At 26.3% G+C, this 24,903-nt stretch overlaps 1 protein-coding gene and 1 long non-coding RNA gene across 2 annotated transcripts in view; one reads left to right on the top strand and one right to left on the bottom strand.

Moving 5' to 3' along the window:
* LOC111416482 (uncharacterized) overlaps positions 1–24,903 on the bottom strand; it is a 54,767-nt gene that overhangs the window by 5,183 nt on the left and 24,681 nt on the right. The gene's annotated exons all lie outside the window — the stretch shown is intronic.
* LOC139432402 (uncharacterized) lies at positions 15,380–16,358 on the top strand. The gene is made up of 2 exons (XR_011642210.1): positions 15,380–16,128; positions 16,186–16,358. It is a non-coding gene; the product is annotated as an uncharacterized lncRNA (long non-coding RNA).

The following is a 24,903-nucleotide window of genomic DNA, read 5'->3' as shown; positions in this document are numbered from 1 at the left end:
AAATCGGTGAAAAATCGATTTCTTTTTGAAATTCCATGAAACTATCACCACTTATAAAGGAAAGTGCGATCTTTTTAATGGCGAAAACACTTTTTGAAAATCTCGATTAGTTCTTGAGAAAAAAAATTGTAACTTGACACAATTTTATTGAAATTTTTAGTTATCCCTCATTAATTAAAAAAATCGTGAAAAGTCGATTAATTCGAAAATCTTTTTGGATATTTTTCCACTAATAAAGAGTGAAATATACTTTTTAATGGCGAAAACCGCATTAAAAAAGCTTATTTAGTTCTTAAGATATTAAGTCTTGAGTTTATATGAATTTTTATTAACATTGTTATTTTTAAAAATCGGTGAAAAATCGATTTCTTGTTGTGATTCCATGAAATTATCATCACTTATAAAGGAAAGTGTGATCTTTTTAATGGCAAAAACAGTTTTTGAAAATCTTGATTAGTTTTTGAGAAAAATAATTTTTAATTTGAACCAATTTGATTGAAATTTTTAGTTATCCTTAATTAATTAAAAAAATCGTGAAAAGTCGATTAATTCGAAAATCTTTTTGGATATTTTACCATTAATAAAGAAAGAAATATACTTTTTAATGGAGAAAACCGCATTAAAAAAGCTTATTTAGTTCTTAAGATATTAAGTCTTGAATTTATATCAATTTTTATTAACTTTGTAATTTTAAAAAATCGGTGAAAAATCGATTTCTTGTTGTTATTTCATGAAATTATCACTACTTATAAAGGAAAGTGTGATCTTTTTAATGGCAAAAACAGTTTTTGAAAATCTTGATTAGTTTTTGAGAAAAATAATTTTTAATTTGACCCAATTTGATTGAAATTTTTAGTTATCCTTAATTAATTAAAAAAATCGTGAAAAGTCGATTAATTCGAAAATCTTTTTGGATATTTTACCACTAATAAAGAAAGAAATATACTTTTTAATGGAGAAAACCGCATTAAAAAAGCTTATTTAGTTCTTAAGATATTAAGTCTTGAGTTTATATCAATTTTTATTAACTTTGTAATTTTTAAAAATCGGTGAAAAATCGATTTCTTGTTGTGATTCCATGAAATTATCACCACTTATAAAGGAAAGTGTGATCTTTTTAATGGCAAAAACAGTTTTTGAAAATATTGATTATTTTTTGAGAAAAATAATTTTTAATTTGAACCAATTTGATTGAAATTTTTAGTTATCCTTAATTAATTAAAAAAATCGTGAAATGTCTATTAATTTGAAAATCTTTTTGGATATATTACAACTAATAAAGAAAGGAATATACTTCTTAATGCCGAAAACCGCATTAAGAAAGCTGATTTAGTTCTTGAGATATTAATTTTTGAGTTTATATCAATTTTTATTAACTTTGTAATGTTTTAAAATCGGTAAAAAATCGATTTCGTTTTGAAACTTCATGAAACTATCACCACTTATAAAGGAAAGTGAGATCTTTTTAATGGCAAAAACAGTTTTTGAAAATTTCGATTAGTTTTTGAGAAACAAATTTTTTACTTGACCCAATTTTATTGAAATTTTTAGTTATCTCTCATTAATTAAAAAATTCGCGGAAAATCGATTAATTCGAAAATATTTTTAGATATGTTACCACTGATAAAGAAAGGAATATACTTTTTAATGGCGAAAACCGTATTAAAAAAGCTTATTTAGTTCTTGAGATATTAATTTTTGAGTTAATTTCAATTTTTATTAACTTTGTAATTTTTAAAAATCGGTGAAAAATCGAATTCTTTTTGAAACTCCTTGAAACTATCACCACTTATAAAGAAAAGTGTGATCTTTTTAATGACAAAAACAGTTTTTGAAAATCTCGATTAGTTTTTGAGAAAAACAATTTTTAACTTGACCCAACTTGATTGAAATTTTTAGTTATCCCTCATTAATTAATAAATTCGTGAAAATTCGATTAATTCGAAAATATTTTTGTATACTTTACCACTAATAAATAAAAGAATATACTTTTTAATGGAGAAAACCACATTAAAAAAGCTTATTTAGTTCTTGAGATATTAATTTTTGAGCTAATTTCAATTTTTATTAACTTTGTAATTTTTAAAAATCGGTGAAAAATCGAATTCTTTTTGAAACTCCTTGAAACTATCACCACTTATAAAGAAAAGTGTGATCTTTTTAATGACAAAAACAGTTTTTGAAAATCTCGATTAGTTTTTGAGAAAAACAATTTTTAACTTGACCCAATTTGATTGAAATTTTTAGTTATCCCTCATTAATTAAAAAACTCGTGAAAAGTCGATTAATTCGAAAATCTTTTTGGATATTTTACCACTAATAAAGAAAGGAATATACTTTTTAATGCCGAAAACCGTATTAAAACAGCTTATTTAGTTCTTGAAATATTAATTTTTGAGTTAATTTCAATTTTTATTAACTTTGTAATTTTTAAAAATCGGTGAAAAATCGAATTCTTTTTGAAACTCCTTGAAACTATCACCACTTATAAAGAAAAGTGTGATCTTTTTAATGACAAAAACAGTTTTTGAAAATCTCGATTAGTTTTTGAGAAAAACAATTTTTAACTTGACCCAATTTGATTGAAATTTTTAGTTATACCTCATTAATTAATAAATTCGTGAAAATTCGATTTATTCGAAAATATTTTGGTATACTTTACCACTAATAAAGAAAAGAATATACTTTTTAATGCCGAAAACCACATTAAAAAAGCTTATTTAGTTCTTGAGATATTAATTTTTAAGTTTATATCAATTTTTATTAACTTTGTAATTTTTAAAAATCGGTGAAAAATCGATTTCTTGTTGTGATTCCATGAAATTATCACCACATATAAAGGAAAGTGTGATCTTTTTAATGGCAAAAACAGTTTTTGAAAATCTTGTTTAGTTTTTGAGAAAAATAATTTTTAATTTGAACCAATTTGATTGAAATTTTTAGTTATCCTTAATTAATTAAAAAAATCGTGAAATGTCTATTAATTTGAAAATCTTTTTGGATATTTTACAACTAATAAAGAAAGGAATATACTTTTTAATGCCGAAAACCGCATTAAGAAAGCTGATTTAGTTCTTGAGATATTAATTTTTGAGTTTATATCAATTTTTATTAACTTTGTAATGTTTTAAAATCGGTAAAAAATCGATTTCTTTTTGAAACTTCATGAAACTATCACCACTTATAAAGGAAAGTGAGATCTTTTTAATGGCAAAAACAGTTTTTGAAAATTTCGATTAGTTTTTGAGAAAAAAAATTTTAACTTGCCACAATTTTATTGAAACTTTTAGTTATCCCTATTAATTAAAAAATTCGTGAAATGTCGATTAATTCGAAAATCTTTTTGGATATTTTACCATTAATAAAGAAAGAAATATACTTTTTAATGGCGAAAACCGCATTAGAAAAGCTTATTTGGTCCTTGAGATATTAATTTTTGAGTTTATATCAATTTTTATTATCTTTGTAATTTTTAAAAATCGGTGAAAAATCGATTTCTTGTTGTTATTCCATGAAATTATCACCACTTATAAAGGAAAGTGTGATCTTTTTAATGGCAAAAACAGTTTTTGAAAATCTTGATTAGTTTTTGAGAAAAATAATTTTTAATTTGACCCAATTTGATTGAAATTTTTAGTTATCCTTAATTAATTAAAAAAATCGTGAAATGTCGATTAATTCGAAAATCTTTTTGGATATTTTACCATTAATAAAGAAAGAAATATACTTTTTAATGGAGAAAACCGCATTAACAAAGCTTATTTAGTTCTTAAGATATTAAGTCTTGAATTTATATCAATTTTTATTAACTTTGTAATTTTTAAAAATCGGTGAAAAATCGATTTCTTGTTGTTATTCCATGAAATTATCACCACTTATAAAGGAAAGTGTGATCTTTTTAATGGCAAAAACAGTTTTTGAAAATCTTGATTAGTTTTTGAGAAAAATAATTTTTAATTTGACCCAATTTGATTGAAATTTTTAGTTATCCTTAATTAATTAAAAAAATCGTGAAATGTCGATTAATTCGAAAATCTTTTTGGATATTTTACCATTAATAAAGAAAGAAATATACTTTTTAATGGAGAAAACCGCATTAACAAAGCTTATTTAGTTCTTAAGATATTAAGTCTTGAATTTATATCAATTTTTATTAACTTTGTAATTTTTAAAAATCGGTGAAAAATCGATTTCTTGTTGTTATTCCATGAAATTATCACCACTTATAAAGGAAAGTGTGATCTTTTTAATGGCAAAAACAGTTTTTGAAAATCTTGATTAGTTTTTGAGAAAAATAATTTTTAATTTGACCCAATTTGATTGAAATTTTTAGTTATCCTTAATTAATTAAAAAAATCGTGAAATGTCGATTAATTCGAAAATCTTTTTGGATATTTTACCATTAATAAAGAAAGAAATATACTTTTTAATGGAGAAAACCGCATTAACAAAGCTTATTTAGTTCTTAAGATATTAAGTCTTGAATTTATATCAATTTTTATTAACTTTGTAATTTTTAAAAATCGGTGAAAAATCGATTTCTTGTTGTTATTCCATGAAATTATCACCACTTATAAAGGAAAGTGTGATCTTTTTAATGGCAAAAACAGTTTTTGAAAATCTTGATTAGTTTTTGAGAAAAATAATTTTTAATTTGACCCAATTTGATTGAAATTTTTAGTTATCCTTAATTAATTAAAAAAATCGTGAAATGTCGATTAATTCGAAAATCTTTTTGGATATTTTACCATTAATAAAGAAAGAAATATACTTTTTAATGGAGAAAACCGCATTAACAAAGCTTATTTAGTTCTTAAGATATTAAGTCTTGAATTTATATCAATTTTTATTAACTTTGTAATTTTCAAAAATCGGTGAAAAATCGATTTCTTGTTGTGATTCCATGAAATTATCACCACTTATAAAGGAAAGTGTGATCTTTTTAATGGCAAAAACAGTTTTTGAAAATCTTGATTAGTTTTTGAGAAAAATAATTTTTAATTTGAACCAATTTGATTGAAATTTTTAGTTATCCTTAATTAATTAAAAAAATCGTGAAATGTCTATTAATTTGAAAATCTTTTTGGATATTTTACAACTAATAAAGAAAGGAATATACTTTTTAATGCCGAAAACCGCATTAAGAAAGCTGATTTAGTTCTTGAGATATTAATTTTTGAGTTTATATCAATTTTTATTAACTTTGTAATGTTTTAAAATCGGTAAAAAATCGATTTCTTTTTGAAACTTCATGAAACTATCACCACTTATAAAGGAAAGTGAGATCTTTTTAATGGCAAAAGCAGTTTTTGAAAATCTTGGTTAGTTTTTGAGAAAAAGAATGTTTAACTTGACCTAATTTTATTGAAATTTTTTATTTTCCCTCATTAATTAAAAAATCCGTAAAAAATCGATTATTTTAAAAACTTTTTCGGATATTTCACCCAAAATAAAGAAAAGATCGTACTTTTTATCGGCGAAATCCATATCGAAAAAGCACATTTAGATCTTGAGATATTAAGCATTAAGTTAGCCGATCGTGGTTAATTCTTAAAAGGAAATCTAAATGCCAAAAGCTGCTCTCACATTCACTTGATCTTTCACGATTTCATCTTCCATCACGAACTCAAAGACGAAACCGAAAAAACCCCGGAAAAAGTGTTGCACCTCAAGATCTAAGCGATTTTTCAATGCGAATATTTAAATGGGATATTTGTAATCTTAGATGTCACCTTGAAAATGTTGACTTGAACGTTAATAATAATTGTAACAAGATCGTTTTTCTTTCGAATCTAACCGGGTTTAAAAAAGTTATGGTTGAGTGAACCGGAAAAAACAAGGTGTGGCATTCGTATATTATCTCTTTGAAAAACAACGAGTATATCTCGAATTACAACATAATAAGATATCTTCTGCTGCTGCTTGAGTACTGTTAAATCGATTAAAAATAGAATAAAAACGGTGTATGCAATTATGCACCTAAAAAGACCACGAGAAACTGTTAGGAATAATCAAGTAACTGTTATTTTTTCAACATGTTGAGAATTTATTTCAATTTGATGCTTAACCTCTTTTATTGTTGTAAAATATCATTGAGCCCTGACTCATAAAGTGAAAGTTGTGCATTAGAACCACATAAATTGCACTCTAATTTATTACGAAATTTATACTTTGAGATTATTTTGATTATTCATTTTGGAATTTGGGTCCAAAATAAACTTTAATAACAAAGATTTCAAACAATATTATTAGTCACAAAACCTTTAGGCAAAGCAAGGTCACCGTCGTCAATGAATTCTTGTTCACAATGTATTATTTATGAGTTCAACAATAAGTTATTTTATTCCTTGCAAACGAACTCACTCATTTGGACTTAATTGATCTGTTTTCTTTGTTACATAACGAACAAGGTTTATTTATAGCGAGGACTAAATGTTGTTTTTTGAAACTTCTTTTCCTGTATATACTAATTGAAAAGAAAAAAAATTGTAATCGTATGAAAACTTTCACCCAGAGTGTTTTGTAACTTGCCCACATTGAAAATTGTGGACGTCATTTTCTCTCTACATTGTATGTATACGAGATCTTGAAGTTACTTTCTTCTTTGGTATTCGAAATTTAATTCTGGAAAATAAAAACAATTATGTATTTAAAAATCGATTTCTTTATGAATTTTTCAAAACGATTCAAGAAAAAAATTAATATCTCGAAAAGTAAAACATGTTTTCAAAAATGGTTTGCTTCATTAAAAAGGTAACACTTTCTTCTATAAATCCTGAAAATTGCGTAATGATATCTTCAAAAATCGTTTTATTATGATTTTTTGAAAAGGATTGATTAAGTAATTTAAATGTAAGATAGCGATGAGACAAAAAGTTTAATATCTCAAAAAGTAAGAAATATTTTTGAAAACGGCCTTTTTCGTTGAAAAGGTCACAGTTTACTTTATAATTGGCGATAGTTTTATAACGATTCATTAGAAACCCGATTTTATACGATTTTTTAAATCAAATCGAAAATTGTTGTATTTCCTACAAAGTGGGAAAATGTGTCGTTGTGTTTAAAAATTTTTATCTCAAGAACGAAAACAGATTTTTAAAAACGGTTTTCTTCATTAAAAAGGTAACACTTTCTTCTATAATAACTGAAAATTGCATAATAATATATTCAAAAATCGATTTTATATGATTTTTGAAAATGATTGATTAAGTAATTTAAATGTAAGATAGCGATGAGACAAAAAGTTTAATATCTCAAGAAGTATGAAATATTTTTGAAAATGGCCATTTTCGTTAAAAAGATCACAGTTTATTTTATGACTGGCGATAGTTTCATAACGATTCACTAGAAGTATGATTTTATACGATTTTTTGAATCAAATCGAAAATCGTTGTATTTTCTACAAAGTGGGAAAATGTATCGTTGTGTTTGAAAATCTTTATTTCAAGAACGGAAAAAGATTTTCAAAAACGGTTTGCTTCATTAAAAAGATAACACTTTCTTCTATAATTACTGAAAATTGTGTAATGATAGCTTCAAAAATCGATTTTTTATGATTTTTTGAAAACGATTGATTGTGTAATTTAAAGGTAAGAAAGCGATGAGAGAAAAAGTTTAATATCTCAAGAAGTAAGAAATATTTTTAAAAACGGCTATTTTCGTTGAAAATATCACAGTTTAATTTATAACTGGCGATATTTTCATAACGATTCATTAGAACACCGATTTTATAAAATTTTTTGAATCAAATCGAAAATCGTTGTGTTTTCTACAAAGTGGGAAAATGTATCGTTGTGTTTAAAAATCTTTATCTCAAGAACGGAAAAAGATTTTCAAAAACGGTTTTCTTCATTAAAAAGGTAACACTTTCTTCTATAATTACTGAAAATTGTGTAATGATAGCTTCAAAAATCGATTTTTTATGATTTTTTGAAAACGATTGTTTAAGTAATTTAAATATAAAATAGCGATGAGACAAAAAGTTTAATATCTCAAAAAGTAAGAACTATTTTTGAAAACGGCCTTTTTCGTTGAAAAGGTCACAGTTTACTTTATAACTGGCGATATTTTCATAACGATTCATTAGAACCCCGATTTTATAAAATTTTTTGAATCAAATCGAAAATCGTTGTGTTTTCTACAAAGCGGGAAAATGTATCGTTGTGTTTAAAAATCTTTATCTCAAGAACGGAAAAAGATTTTCAAAAACGGTTTTCTTCATTAAAAAGGTAACACTTTCTTTTATAATTACTGAAAATTGTGTAATGATAGCTTCAAAAATCGATTTTTTATGATTTTTTGAAAACGATTGTTTAAGTAATTTAAATATAAAATAGCGATGAGACAAAAAGTTTAATATCTCAAAAAGTAAGAACTATTTTTGAAAACGGCCTTTTTCGTTGAAAAGGTCACAGTTTACTTTATAACTGGCGATATTTTCATAACGATTCATTAGAACCCCGATTTTATAAAATTTTTTGAATCAAATCGAAAATCGTTGTGTTTTCTACAAAGTGGGAAAATGTATAGTTGTGTTTAAAAATTTTTATCTCAAGAACGAAAAAAGATTTTCAAAAACGGTTTTCTTCATTAAAAAGGTAACACATTCTTCTATAATTACTGAAAATTGCATAATGATAGCTTCAAAAATCGATTTTTTATGATTTTTTGAAAACGATGGATTAAGTAATTTAAATATAAGAACGCGATGAGAGAAAAAGTTTAATATCTCAAGAAGTAAAAAATATTTTTAAAAACGGCCGGTTTCGTTGAAAAGATCACAGTTTACTTTATAATTGGCGATAGTTTCATAATGATTCATTAGAAGCCCGATTTTATACGATTTTTTGAATCAAATCGAAAATCGTTTTATTCCCTACAAAATGGGAAAATGTATCGTTGTGTTTAATAATTTTTATCTCAAGAACGAAAAAAGATTTTCAAAAACGGTTTTCTTCATTAAAAAGGTAACACTTTCTTCTATAACTACTGAAAATTATATAATGATATCTTCAAAATTCGATTTTTTATGATTTTTTTAAAAATGGTTGATTAAGTAATTTAAATATAAGACAGCGATGAGACAAAAAGTTTAATATCTCAAGAAGTAAGAACTATTTTTAAAAACGGCCTTTTTCGTTGAAATGATCACACTTCATTTTATAACTGGCGATATTTTCATAACGATTTATTAGAAGCCCAATTTTATACGATTTTTTGAATCAAATCGAAAATCGTTGTATTCTCTACAAAGTGAGAAAATGTATCGTTGTGTTTAAAAATTTTTATCTCAAGAACGAAAAAAGATTTTCAAAAACGGTTTTCTTTATTAAAAAAGTAACACTTTCTTCTATCATTGCTGAAAATTGCGTAATGATAGATTCAAAAATCGATTTTTTATGACTTTTTGAAAACGATTGATTAAGAAATTTAAATATAAGATAGCGACGAGAAAAAAGTTTAATATCTCAAGAAGTAAGAAATATTTTTAAAAACGGTTAGCACAGTTTACTTTATAACTGGCAATAGTTTCATAATAATTCATTAAAAGTCTGATTTTATACGATTTTTTAAATCAAATCAAAGTGAGAAAATATATCGTTGTGTTTACAAGTTTTTATCTCAAGAACGAAAAAAGATTTTCAAAGCCGGGCTTATTCATTGAAAAGGTGACGCTTTATTCTATATACCGGTGTCCCTCAGAAGTGGCTCACCCCCATATTTTTTTTATTATTAGTGATATAAGAAAACCACTTGGAGTGCATAATTAGGCCGTTAAAACGGATTATTACGATATGAAATCATTCTCTTTGTACTTCCGGTTATACCGGATGTGAGTACCAATTTCGCTATTTTTTTAATTCTATACATTTTTTTTTCTTCAGTTGGGTAGACAGCATAATTTCACATAACTTTTACTTGAAAAAATTTAATAAAAAAAATCAAAAATTTAGGTTGGTATTAATATTTAAAAATTAAATTGCTATCTTCATTGTGGCTAACTTCGGGTTTAATGCTTTTTATTCTAACTTTTTTGTTTTTTGAGATAAGTGCGTCATGTTTGGACTTATTTTAAAGGTTATTTACAGATTTACAATGTCAACCTCAATTTTGACATATTTGTAATCTTCATTAAAAAACCTTTAAAACGAGTACAAACACGACATATTTATCTTCAATATTAATGAAGTTATGATCAACTTCCGGTTGGGAATGTCAACGTCAATTTTGACATATTTGTAATCGTCGTGAAAAATCCTTTAAAATGAGTACAAACATGATACGTTTAATTCTAATATTACTCGAGATATAAGCAACTTCCGGTTTGAAATGTCAATGTCATTTTGATATATTCTTAATTTTTATAAAATGTCTTAAAATTTGTCACAAAAACAAAATAATAAAAAAAATTAAAAATTAAGGTTGGTATTAATATTTAAAAATTAAATTGCTCTCTTCATTGTGGCTAACTTCGGGTTTAATGCTTTTTATTCTAACTTTTTTGTTTTTTGAGATAAGTGCGTCATGTTTGGACTTATTTTAAAGGTTATTTTATAACGATTACGAATATAACAATAAAATTAAAGTTGATATTAATACCTGAAAGTTTTCTTCAGGTTTAGCCTCACGTCTTTCGAGACGGCTAAACCCGAATGGTTCTAGTTCTAGGTCTAGAGTTAGTTCTAACGATATAAAACTAAAACTAACACTAGAACTAGTAAGTTTCTGGATTAGCCGTACGTCATTAATTTTAATTCCTATTCATCGCTAGATTTTTGTATATTTTTATTAAACTAATACTAGACCTACAACCAGAAATAGTCTGGTATAGCCTTCTTAAGAGACGCACTAGTGCTGTTATCTGTTCATTGAACAGATGCAAGCGAAACCACGTCAAGTGACCAGTTTCACACTTCGAACCAGTTTCTGAAGAAGGTTGCAACATGGCATCCGAAACGTCAAACCTTTTCTAGAAAGTTTCTAGTGTTAGTTCTAGTTTTAGTTCTAATCTAAGTTTAATTCACACCGGCCGTGAAAGCCTTCGTACTTATGCCAATTTTAATGTTATTAACTTCTCTTGTTATTGTCAAGTAACCTGAAGCTATTTTCTATCAATTATTACCATTTTTACATATTCCATCAAGCTTTTTCAATTTTTTTTCAAATAAAATATATATGTATATATATACAGGGTGTCTCAGCGAGACTGGTCATTAGTCGTTTCTGGGGTTCTGGCGAAAATAAAAATTTGAGAATTCAGACTTAAGTATTATCAATTACGATCTCTTCGTCTAAAATATTTTCAGATTTCTTGCACTTCCGGTTATACCGGAAGTCGCCACCAACTTTATTTTTTTTAATGGAACACCCTGTATATTTTTACATATTTGGATTTGTCTGTTTTCAAGGTTTATAAATAACTTTACTTTTTGCAATGTGATTCGGTCGTTCTCGAGTTGTTCGAATTTTTCTAGAAAAATCTGCTCCAGCAGACATTTGTTCAAAAAATCAGAAAACACTCAATTTTTGGGATATCAATTTAGTATTGAGAACATGCTTAAGCAACATGATAGAGTATGTTTTGGTGCCGAGAACTGCGGTCTAGAACGTTTGATCACTTTACTATGGCACGTTAACTTTTCAAAATTTGGAAGTACCATAACTTCATTTTTTTAAATGGCACCCCCCATATTTTATTTTTTAGTCGTCTTCGGTGTCTCATTCTACATCTTTTATATCCCATATGACCCACACCTAATATTAACAGTTTGGGAGATAATTAGGGTTTTTTGAAAAATGCACACATATCATATAGATATTTAGCCTAGTGTGCCATGAAAAACAAGCCTTCTCAATGAGTTCTTGTCAAAGACTCACTTGTTTACGTCACTTGATGAATGTGAGCAAATAATTATCTGTTATGTCCCTTAATATTAGTACTGAAAAGAGTTAAAATCGATAACAATAACGAAAGTAATATCAAGTACACAAATCAAGAAATTCTTAACTTATTTTCTATGCATGAAAAGCGCGACAAAGTTCATAGTATGATTCCCAGATCTTCTTTGGCAGCTCGAATTGAGGTGTTGGGACTGGGCTCGAAATAAGCCAAGGTATTCACCTCTTCCGTTGCATTATTTACTACATTTTTTGGTCAGTTTAACACGTGATTAATTCGTCCAAAATGCAAAAAATTTGCTTCTATTCCTCTAAATTTACCTTTTGTCATCGGAGATAAATGTGGATAATTTTCATTAAACATTCTGCAAGTTCTACTAAGAACTTTGTCGCACTTTTCATGCACAAAAATAAATTATGGATTTCTTCATTTGTATAAACATTATTTACGTTATTAATATCCATTTTAACTGGTTTTAGACTCACAAGCATCAAACAACCTAAATTAGACTTTGACGTTTGTCAATAAGTCATTAAACATTTGTTTTCCATGGCTCACTAGGTTAATATCCATATGATATGAGCATTTTTCAAAAAACCCTAATTATTTCTCAAACTATTAATGTTAGGCATAGGACATATGGAATATAAAAGATGTAAAATGAGACGCCGAAGACGACTAAGTAATAAAATATGGGGGGTGCCATTTAAAAAAATGAAGTTATGGTGCTTCCAAATTTCGAAAAGTTAACTTATCATAGTAAAGTGACCAAACGATCTAGACAGCCGTTCTCGGCACCAAAACATACTCCATCATGTTGTTTAAGCATGTTCTGAATCCTAAATTGATATCTCAAAAATTGAGTGTTCTATGATTTTTTAAACAAATGTCCGCTGGACCAAATTTTTCTAGAAAAATTCGAATAACTCGAGAATTGCTGGTTCAAATTGCAAAAAGTAAAGTTATTTATAAACCTTCAAAACAGACAAATCCAAATATGTAAAAATACACAGGTGTTCCATTTAAAAAAATAGAGTATGTGGCGACTTCCGGTATAACCGGAAGTGCTAGAAATCTGAAAATATTTTAGATGAAGAGAACGTAATTGATAATACTTAAGTCTGCATTCTCAAATTTTTTGTTTGGCTAGAACCCCAAGAACGTCTAATGACCGTGTATGTGAGACACCCTGTATATATATACAGGGTGTCCCACCTAAGTTGCCTCGGTTCATAGCCGAATTATGATTGAGTTTTTCAAAAAATGTTTCAAATAAAAGTTGAATCGAATCATATTGTACATATTTTAAAATTAGTTTCAGTAATGGCAGACTTCCGCTTCTACCGGAAATGGATATCAACTTTGTTATTTTAAATAGAACATCCTGTATATTATTGCATTTTTGGATTCCTCGTGAAATTTCATTGGTACTTTGTTAAGGATACCTTAGGTCTAACTGGTATCGTTTTTTAATTATGTGACGATTTTCGAAAAAAATGACATTTGTAGCATCTTATAAATTTGGCAATATTGCCGAAACTGTGAAAGCTAGAAAGATTTGGTTTTCTGTTTTGGATTAACAATAAAAGAGCACACGTTTGCTAATAGAAAATTATGCATTTATATTACGGAGTTCTTAAGTAGGGATCTGTAATTTTCGAACTTTTTAATCATGGATAACTTATTTTTTTTAAATGGAACAATATACCAATTTTTGCATAACTGGATGTAAAATTTAATTTCCTTTTAGTTTTATACAGTTATCATGGTGTCTATCTTCAACGGTTTTGGAGATATTCCCGATTTTTCAGTTTTTAACGATAGATACTTATTTCGCAGCGCCGGCCACCTTCCCCTCGCATATTACCAGGATTGGGACTGGCAGAAATATTACTGGCATGCTTAAAAAGTGGCCAACAAAACACAACAAGACCACTGAAAACAAAACACAAATAAAAAAACACTATTGCATCAAATGTTCAAAATGTTGTCCGTTTTGTTCACTACATAATAGAAATCGTTTTTGTAAGGAGTTTTGCACATTTCTGAGAATTTCTGGTGTGATTTCTTGAAAAGCTCTTACAATGCGTTGACGCATATCGTCAGGAGTAGTTGGTGATGTCTCATAAACCTTGCTTTTAATGAAACCCCATAAAAAGAAATCGCAAGTGGTAAGATCTGGCGATCTCGGAGGCCATCTAACAGCGGTCCGGAAAGGACACATCCAAATACCGACGTACTTGGGCGTATTGTGCGGTGGAGCACCATCGTTTTGGAACCACATCCACTGACGAATAGCTAGTGGAATATTTTTCAACAAAACGCCCAAACTATTTTCTAAAAATTCTAAATAAATCCTACCCGTCAAACGTTGATTATGAAAGAAAGTGCCTATGATATGCGTTCCAATGACACCTGCCCAACGTTCACTGACCATCTGTACTGGCTATGCGTTGCAAGGAATCGATGGGGGTTTGTTGTATTATAATAATGACAATTGTGACGATTCACAAACCCATTTTTGTGAAAGGTAGCTTCATCCGAAAAAATTCGCATCAAGATTAGTTCTTTCAATTGCCCACGACAGAATAACAGCCTGCTTTCGAAATCGTCTTCAGTAATTTCCTGGTGCAACTGGATTTGATACGGATGATAATTATGTTTTCTTAAAATCCTGTGTACCGAAGATTTACTGATGTTTGTCCTCCTACTTATTTCACGCACACTACATTTTGCATTTTCTTGCACGGCTAACAATACGTGCAATTATTACGGTTGCGCTTAGTACTTTTTACGGATGCAGTATTTGTAAATCTTTCCAGTTTCTTTCCAGATATTGTTGTGCGTAAAGTCTTGACGCTAACAAAGCGTTCTTGTTACATTCGCCGAGAACGAAAACCATATCGACTAATTCTTTCCGCGTATGTGACATTTTTAATTATTATGTTAACAAATAATACTTTGAAAACCAGTTCTAATGCGTAGAACACTAATGACAGTTCTAATGCGTGGAACAGTAATGACAGTTTACCTAGTTTGTTTTCCAAGCCTACTTCAATTTTTAATAGTATTGCAAAGCGTCAACCACCTTCCATTTTACCAGTCCTAAGCCTACTTCGCAATACATATCTATCGTAAAAAACTGAAAAATCGGGAATATCTTCAAAATTTGAAGATAGACACCATGATACCTGTATAAAACTGAAAGGAAATTAAATTTTACATCCAGTTATGCAAAAATTGGTATATTGTTCCATTTAAAAAAAATAAGTTATCCATGATTAAAAAGTTCGAAAATTACAGATCCCTACTTAAGAATTCCGTAATATAAATGCATAATTTTCTATTAGCAAACGTGTGTTCTTTTATTGTTAATCCAAAACAGAAAACAAAATCTTTCTAGCTTTCACACTTTCGGCAATATTGCCAAATTTATAAGAAGCTGCAAATGTCATTTTTTTCTAAAATCGTCATATAATTCAAAAACGATACCAGTTAGACCTAAGATATCCTTAACAAAGTACCATTGAAATTTCACAAAGAATCCAAAAATGCAATAATATACAATCTGTTCCATTTAAAATAACAAAGTTGATATCCATTTCCGGTAGAAGCGGAAGTCCGCCATTACTGAAACTAATTTTAAAATATGTACAATATGATTCGATTCAACTTTTATCTGGAACATTTTTTGAAAAACTCAATCATAATTCGGCTATGGACCGAGGCAACTTAGGTGGGACACCTGTATATAATAAATTCAGAGTAAAAATAAATCACATAAAATTCGTTTTGTATCCATGGTTGGGTTTTAACACAGGAAATCAACGACGATAAATTATGAAAGAAAAAAACGAATAAAACAAACACAACAAAAAGTACGTGATTTACCGGAGTACCGTTCCGGTTAGGAGTTCCGGTTGTAGATTTATAAAAATCATTGCGGCGAGTACTTAACATCCGTGAAGGTTGAAAGCGACCAACGCCCTTTCATTATTACATATTCATTATTGCTTTTAAATCAACTTTTACAATTTAATTGAATCCCCAACACAATAACATTTTAATTCAATTCCAACAATTAATAATATTATTATTATTTTTTTAACGACTCTTTGTTACAAAGATATTAATTTCTCCTACGATTTCTTGCATCATTATAAAAGTAGCCTTATTTTATTAATTTTCAATTTTTAATTAACCACAACGTCATGAAGCTGTTTCAATCGGTGAGTTACATAATTTATTAATTAATTTTTTTTAATTTTTTTTATTTTTTATTATAGATTTTCTATTTCTTCGCTGTGATTTTGTTATCAGCGTTTGTCGTTGCTGATGGAGGAAGTCAGGATGGAAAAATTATTCTGGCAGATACCGATCAAAACGATGCCCCCGCTCAGAATCTAAATGCTAATAATAATAATTAACGATTTGTTAATAAATCCGGTCTCTAAATGTACCATGTTTTATTTTTTTTTATTATTTCCTAAGCAATTAAAAGCGACTTTTATTATATAAAATTGAGTGCGTGCGAATTCTTGGCACGAAAGTCGACCAACGAACGAGCGAACCGCGTTCCATATTGTATTATTTCCTTTCGACCAAGCGAAACAATACGCCTAAATCGTACCCAGTAAGTATATCGTAACACGTTTTACGGGTAACGAGCAAACTAATAATACATCATACATTTTTTATCGTTACTTAAACCCGGTTACTAAATCCAATGATTCCATCACCCATAAATCTTTACCGGATTACGATTTTTCTTTAAATCATTTTTTTTTTCATCATACATTTTCTCACGCAGAAATTATTATACAATTAATATGTAACGTAACATTTTTTTGGAATTAATTTGGTTTATCGAATTAACTAGATGAGTTAAACGCCATCTGGTGTTGGTTTTTAGATAAGATAAAACGGCAGATTATGATTTTTATTAATTTATTATATCAGGAACTTGTTAATATTTGAAAAATCCATGAACAATTTCAATTACTCTTTAATGAAAAAAAACGTTTTTAAAAATATTAAAAACTTTTTGTCTCATCCCTATCTTATATTCAAATTACTCAATCGTTTTCAAAAAATCATAAAAAATCGATTTTTGAAGATATCATTACGCAATTTTCAGTTATTATAGAAGGAAGTATTACCTTTTTAATGAAAAAAACCGTTTTTAAAAATCCTTTTTCGTTCTTGAGATATGAATATATGTTCTTCGAATGAATCGTTATGAAAATATCGTGCGATATAAAGTAAACTGTGAGCTTTTCAACGAAAAAGGTCGTTTTTAAAAATATCTTTTACTTCTTGAGATATTAAACTTTTTGTCTCATCGCTATCTTATATTTAAATTACTTAATCAATCATTTTCAAAAAATCGATTTTTGAAGATATCATTACGCAATTTACAGGTATTATAGAAGAAAGAGTTACCTTTTTAATAAAGAAAGCCGTTTTTGAAAATCTTTTTTCGTTCTTGAGATAAAACATTTTAAACACAACAATACATTTTCCCACTTTGTAGGGAATACAACGATTTTGATTTGATTCAAAAAATCGTATAAAATCGGGCTTCTAGTGAATCGTTATGAAAATATCATGAGATATAAAGTAATCTGTGATCTTTTCAACGAAAAATTCCGTTTTTAAAAATATTTCTTACTTCTTCAGATATTCAACTTTTTGTCTCATCGCTTTCTTATATTGAAATTACTTAATCAATCGTTTTCAAAAATCATAAAAAATCGATTTTTGAAGATATCATTACGCAATTTACAGTTATTATAAAAGAAAGTGTAACCTTTTTAATGAAGAAAACCGTTTTTAAAAATCTTTTTTCGTTTTTGAGATAAAAATTGTTAAACACAACAATACATTTTCCTACTTTGTAAGGAATACAACGATTTTCGATTTGATTCAAAAATCGTATAAAATCGAGCTTCTAATGAATTGTTATGAAAATATCGCCAGTTATAAAGTAAACTGTGAGCTTTTCAACGAAAAAGACCGTTTTCAAAAATATCTCTTACTTCTTGAGATATTAAATTTTTTGTCTTATCGATATCTTATATTGAAATTACTTAATCAATCGTTTTCAAAAAATCATAAAAAAACGATTTTTGAAGATATCAGTACGCAATTTTCAGTTATTATAGAAGGAAGTATTACCTTTTTAATGAAGAAAACCGTTTTTAAAAATCTTTTTTCGTTCTTGAGATAAAAATGTTTAAATACAACGATACATTTTCCCACTTTGTAGGGAATACAACGAATTTCGATTTGATTCAAAAAATCGTATAAAATCGGGCTTCCAATGAATCGTTATGAAAATATCGCCAGCTATAAAGTAAACTGTGATCTTTTCAACGAAAAAGGCCGTTTTTAAAAATATCTCTTACTTCTTGAGATATTAAAATTTTTGTCTCATCCCTATCTTATATTCAAATTACTTAATCAATCGTTTTCAAAAAATCATAAAAAATCGATTTTTGAAGATATCATTACGCAATTTTCAATAATTATAGAAGAAAGAGTTACCTTTTTAATAAAGAAAGCCGTTTTTGAAAATCTTTTTTCGTTCTTGAGATAAAACATTTTAAACACAACGATACATTTTTCCACTTTGTAGGGAATACAACGATATTCGATTTGATTCAAAAAATCGTATAAAATCGGGCTTCTAATGAATCGTTATGAAAATATCGCCAGTTATAATGTAAACTATGATCTTTTCAACGAAAAACACCGTTTTTAAAAATATCTCTTACTTCTTGAGCTATTAAATTTTTTGTCTCATCGCTATCTTATATTTAAATTACTTAATAATCAATCGTTTTCAAAAAATCATAAAAAAACGATTTTTGAAGATATCATTACACAATTTGTAGTAATTATAGAAGAAAGTGTTACCTTTTTAATAAAGAAAGCCGTTTTTGAAAATCTTTTTTCGTTCTTGAGATAAAACATTTTAAACACAACAATACTTTTTCCCACTTTGTAGGGAATACAACGATTTTCGATTTGATTCAAAAAATCGTATAAAATCGGGCTTCTAATGAATCGTTATGAAAATATCCCCAGTTATAAAGCAAACTGTGATCTTTTCAACAAAAAACACCGTTTTTTAAAATATTTCTTACTTCTTGAGATATTCAAGTTTCTGTCTCACCGCTTCTTATATTTAAATTACTTAATCTATCATTTTCAAAAAATCATAAAAAAACGATTTTTGAAGATATCATTACGCAATTTTCGATAATTATAGTAGAAAGTGTTATCTTTTTAATAAAGCAAACCGTTTTTGAAAATCTTTTTTCGTTCGCGAGATAAAAATTTTTAAACACAACGATACATTTTCCCACTTTGTAGAGAATATAACGATTTTCGATTTGATTCAAAAAATCGTATAAAATCGGGCTTCTAATGAATCGTTATGAAAATATCCCCAGTTATAAAGCAAACTGCGATCTTTTCAACGAAAACGGCCGTTTTCAAAAATATTTCTTACTTTTTGAGATATTAAATTTTTGTCTCATCGCTATCTTATATTTATTTAAATTACTTAATAAATCGTTTTTAAAAAATCATAAAAATCTATTTTTGAAGGTATCGTTATGCAATTTATGGTAATAATGGAAGAATGTTTCACCCTTTTAATAAAGCAAACCGTTTTTGAAAATCGTTTTTCGTTCTTGCGATAAAAAATTTTAAACACATCGATACATTTCAATTTATTTTCAAAAAATCGTATAAAATTATGTCTCTTATTGATGAGACTTCACAGCATCATAGTAAATAAAAAGTTCATTCAATAACTTTCAATTTGGGTTTAGAAAACAGCATGGTGCTATAGAACAAGTGCACAGACGTAGTGAAGAGTAGTGAAGTCAGCTAGAGATTCAGAGTCACTATTGGAATCATATTTGACGGAAAGATACTTTTTCGTTAAAGAAAACGGCATTCTAGAACCTTTAAGCTTCAATTTAACATTCATATCATATCATAAGTCTTAAAAATACAATAGATATGACATTTTGAAAATTTCGTATTATTTTTGATTTATAAATTGACAATTTCTTCTTTAATAATTATTTCCAGGAAATTTCAATAATATTATGTCATAGTTTTTATATCACATCATAAACTAGAACCTTTAAGCTTCAATTTAACATTCATATCATATAATAAGTCTTAAAAATACAATAGATATGACCTTTTGAAAATTTCGTATTATTTTTGATTTATAAATTGACAATTTCTTCTTTAATAATTATTTCCAGGAAATTTCAATAATATTATGTCATAGTTTTTACATCACATCATAAACTAGAATCTTCAAGCTTCAATTTAACATAGATATCATATCATAATACTTAATAATACAGTAGATATGATTTTTTGCAAATTTTATATTATCTTTGATTTATAACATGACAATTTTTTCTTTAATAATTTTTTCCAGGATATATCAATAATATTATCTTATAGTTTTTATATCACATTATAAACCAGAAACTGTGAGCTTCAATTTAACATACCTATCATATCATAATTCTTAAAAATACAATAGACAAGATATTTCGAAAATTTCGTATTATTTTTGATTTATAAATTGACAATTTCTTCTTTAATAATTATTTCCAGGACATTTCAATAATATTATGTGATAGTTCTTATATCACATCATAAACCAGAATCCTTAAGCTTCAATTTAACATATATATCATATCATAATACTTAAAAATGTAGAAGATATGATTTTTTGAATATTTCTTGTTATTCTTGATTTATAGATTTGACAAATTCCTTTTAATAATTTTTTCCAGGAAATTTCAATAATGTTATCTAATAGTGTTTATATCACATCTTAACTAGAACCTTTAAGCATTAATTTAACATTCATTTCAAATCATAATTCTTAACAATATAGTAGCTATGATTTTTTGGAAATTTCGTATTACATACTTTCGATGTATAATTTGACAATTTCCTCTTTAACAGTTTTTGGTGGAAATTTCAATAATATTATCATATAGTTTTTATATCATATCATAAACTAGAATCTTCAAGCTTCAATTTAACATTCATATCATACCATAATTCTTAAAAATACAGTAGATATGATTTTTTGAAAATTTCGTATTACTTTCGATTTATAATTTAACAGTTTCCTCTTTAACAGTTTTTTGGTGGAAATTTCAATAATATTGTCATATAGTTTTTATATCAGATCATAAACTAGAATCTTCAAGCTTCAATTTAACATTCATATCATATCATAATTCTTAAAAATTCAGTAGAAATGATTTTTTTGAAAATTTCGTATTACTTTCGATTTATAATTTGAAAATTTCCTCTTTAACAGTTTTTTGGCGGAAATTTCAATAATATTATCATATAGTTTTTATATCAGATCATAAACTGGAATCTTCAAGCTTCAATTTAACATTCATATCATATCATAATTCTTAAAAATGTAGTAGATATGATTTTTTGAAAATTTCGTATTATTTTCGATTTATAATTTGACAATTTCTTCTTTAACAGTTCTTTGGTGGAAATTTTAATTATATTATCATATAGTTTTTATATCATATCATAAACTAGAATCTTCAAGCTTCAATTTAACATTCATATCATATCATAATTCTTAAAAATACAGTAGATATGATTTTTTGAAAATTTCGTATTACTTTCGATTTATAATTTGACAATTTCCTCTTTAACAGTTTTTTGGTGGAAATTTCAATAATGTTGTCATATAGTTTTTATATGATATCATAAACTAGAATCTTCAAGCTTCAATTTAACATTAATATCATGTCATAATTCTTAAAAATACAGTAGACATGATTTTTTGAAAATTTCGTATTACTTTCGATTTATAATTTGACAATTTCCTCTTTAACAGTTTTTTGGTGGAAATTTCAATAATGTTGTCATATAGTTTTTATATCAGATCATAAACTAGAATCTTCAAGCTTCAATTTAACATTCATATCATATCATAATTCTTAAAAATACAGTAGATATGATTTTTTGAAAATTTCGTATTACTTTCGATTTATAATTTGACAATTTTCTCTTTAATACTTTGTCGGTGGAAATTTCAATAATATTATCATATAGTTTTTATATCAGATCATAAACTAGAATCTTCAAGCTTCAATTTAACATTCATATCATACCATAATTCTTAAAAATACGGTAGATATGATTTTTTGAAAATTTCGTATTACTTTCGATTTATAATTTGACAATTTCCTCTTTAACAGTTTTTTGGTGGAAATTTCAATAATGTTGTCATATAGTTTTTATATCAGATCATAAACTAGAATCTTCAAGCTTCAATTTAACATTCATATCATACCATAATTCTTAAAAATACGGTAGATATGATTTTTTGAAAATTTCGTATTACTTTCGATTTATAATTTGACAATTTCCTCTTTAACAGTTTTTTGGTGGAAATTTCAATAATGTTGTCATATAGTTTTTATATCAGATCATAAACTAGAATCTTCAAGCTTCAATTTAACATTCATATCATATCATAATTCTTAAAAATACAGTAGATATGATTTTTTGAAAATTTCGTATTACTTTCGATTTATAATTTGACAATTTCCTCTTTAACAGTTTTTTGGTGGAAATTTCAATAATGTTGTCATATAGTTTTTATATCAGATCATAAACTAGAATCTTCAAGCTTCAATTTAACATTCATATCATACCATAATTCTTAAAAATACGGTAGATATGATTTTTTGAAAATTTCGTATTACTTTCGATTTATAATTTGACAATTTCCTCTTTAACAGTTTTTTGGTGGAAATTTCAATAATGTTGTCATATAGTTTTTATATCAGATCATAAACTAGAATCTTCAAGCTTCAATTTAACATTCATATCATATCATAATTCTTAAAAATACAGTAGATATGATTTTTTGAAAATTTCGTATTACTTTCGATTTATAATTGACAATTTCCTCTTTAACAGTTTTTTGGTGGAAATTTCAATAATATTATCATATAGTTTTTATATCACATCATAAACTAGAATCTTCAAGCTTCAAGTTAACATTCATATCATTTCATAATTCTTAAAAATACAGTAGATATGATTTTTTGAAAATTTCGTATTGCATATTTTCGATTTATAATTTGACAATTTCCTCTTTAACAGTTTTTTTGGTGGAAATTTCAATAATATTATCATATAGTTTTTATATCATATCATAAACTAGAATCTTCAAGCTTCAATTTAACATTCATATCATATCATAATTCTTAAAAATACAGTAGATATGATTTTTTGAAAATTTCGTATTATTTTCGATTTATAATTTGACAATTTCTTCTTTAACAGTTCTTTGGTGGAAATTTTAATTATATTATCATATAGTTTTTATATCATATCATAAACTAGAATCTTCAAGCTTCAATTTAACATTCATATCATATCATAATTCTTAAAAATGTAGTAGATATGATTTTTTGAAAATTTCGTATTACTTTCGATTTATAATTTGACAATTTCCTCTAACAGTTTTTTGGTGGAAATTTCAATAATATCATCATATAGTTTTTATATCACATCATAAACTAGAATCTTCAAGCTTCAATTTAACATTCATATCATATCATAGTTCTTAAATATACAGTAGAAATGATTTTTTGAAAATTTTGTATTACATACTTTCGATTTATAATTTGACAATTTCTTCTTTAACAGTTTTTTGGTCGAAATTTCAATAATATTATCATATAGTTTTTATATCACATCATAAACTAGAATCTTCAAGCTTCAATTTAACATTCATATCATATCATAGTTCTTAAATATACAGTAGATATGATTTTTTGAAAATTTCGTATTACATACTTTCGATTTATAATTTGACAATTTCCTCTTTAACAGTTTTTTGGTGGTAATTTCAATAATATTATCATATAGTTTTTATATCATATCATAAATTAGAATTTTCAAGCTTCTATTTAACATTCATATCATATCATATTTCTTAAAAATACAGTTGATATGATTTTTCGAAAATTTCGTATTACTTTCGATTTATAATTTGACAATTTCCTCTTTAACAGTTTTTTGGTGGAAATTTCAATGATATTATCATATAGTTTTTATATCATATCATAAACTGGAATGTTTAAGCTTCAATTTAACATTCATATCATACCATTATTCTTAAAAATACAGTAGATATGATTTTTTGAAAATTTCGTATTATTTTCGATTTATAATTTGACAATTTCCTCTTTAACAGTTTTTTTGGTGGAAATTTCAATAATATTATCATATAGTTTTTATATCACATCATAAACTAGAATCTTCAAGCTTCAATTTAACATTCATATCATATCATAATTCTTAAATATACAGTAGATATGATTTTTTGAAAATTTTGTATTACATACTTTCGATTTATAATTTGACAATTTCTTCTTTAACAGTTTTTTGGTGGAAATTTCAATAATATTATCATATAGTTTTTATATCACATCATAAACTAGAATCTTCAAGCTTCAATTTAACATTCATATCATATCATAGTTCTTAAATATACAGTAGATATGATTTTTTGAAAATTTCGTATTACATACTTTCGATTTATAATTTGACAATTTCTTCTTTAACAGTTTTTTGGTGGTAATTTCAATAATATTATCATATAGTTTTTATATCATATCATAAATTAGAATTTTCAAGCTTCAATTTAACATTCATATCATATCATAATTCTTAAAAATTCAGTAGAAATGATTTTTTGAAAATTTCGTATTACTTTCGATTTATAATTTGACAATTTCCTCTTTAACAGTTTTTTGGTGGAAATTTCAATAATATCATATAGTTTTTATATCATATTATAAACTAGAATCTTCAAGCTTCAATTTAACATTCATATCATATCATAATTCTTAAAAATACAGTAGATATGATTTTTTGAAAATTTCGTATTATTTTCGATTTAT

The sequence above is a fragment of the Onthophagus taurus genome, unplaced genomic scaffold (assembly GCF_036711975.1).
Source record: "Onthophagus taurus isolate NC unplaced genomic scaffold, IU_Otau_3.0 ScKx7SY_15, whole genome shotgun sequence".
Lineage (NCBI taxonomy): Eukaryota > Metazoa > Arthropoda > Insecta > Coleoptera > Scarabaeidae > Onthophagus > Onthophagus taurus.
This window is presented reverse-complemented; position numbering and strand designations above follow the sequence as displayed.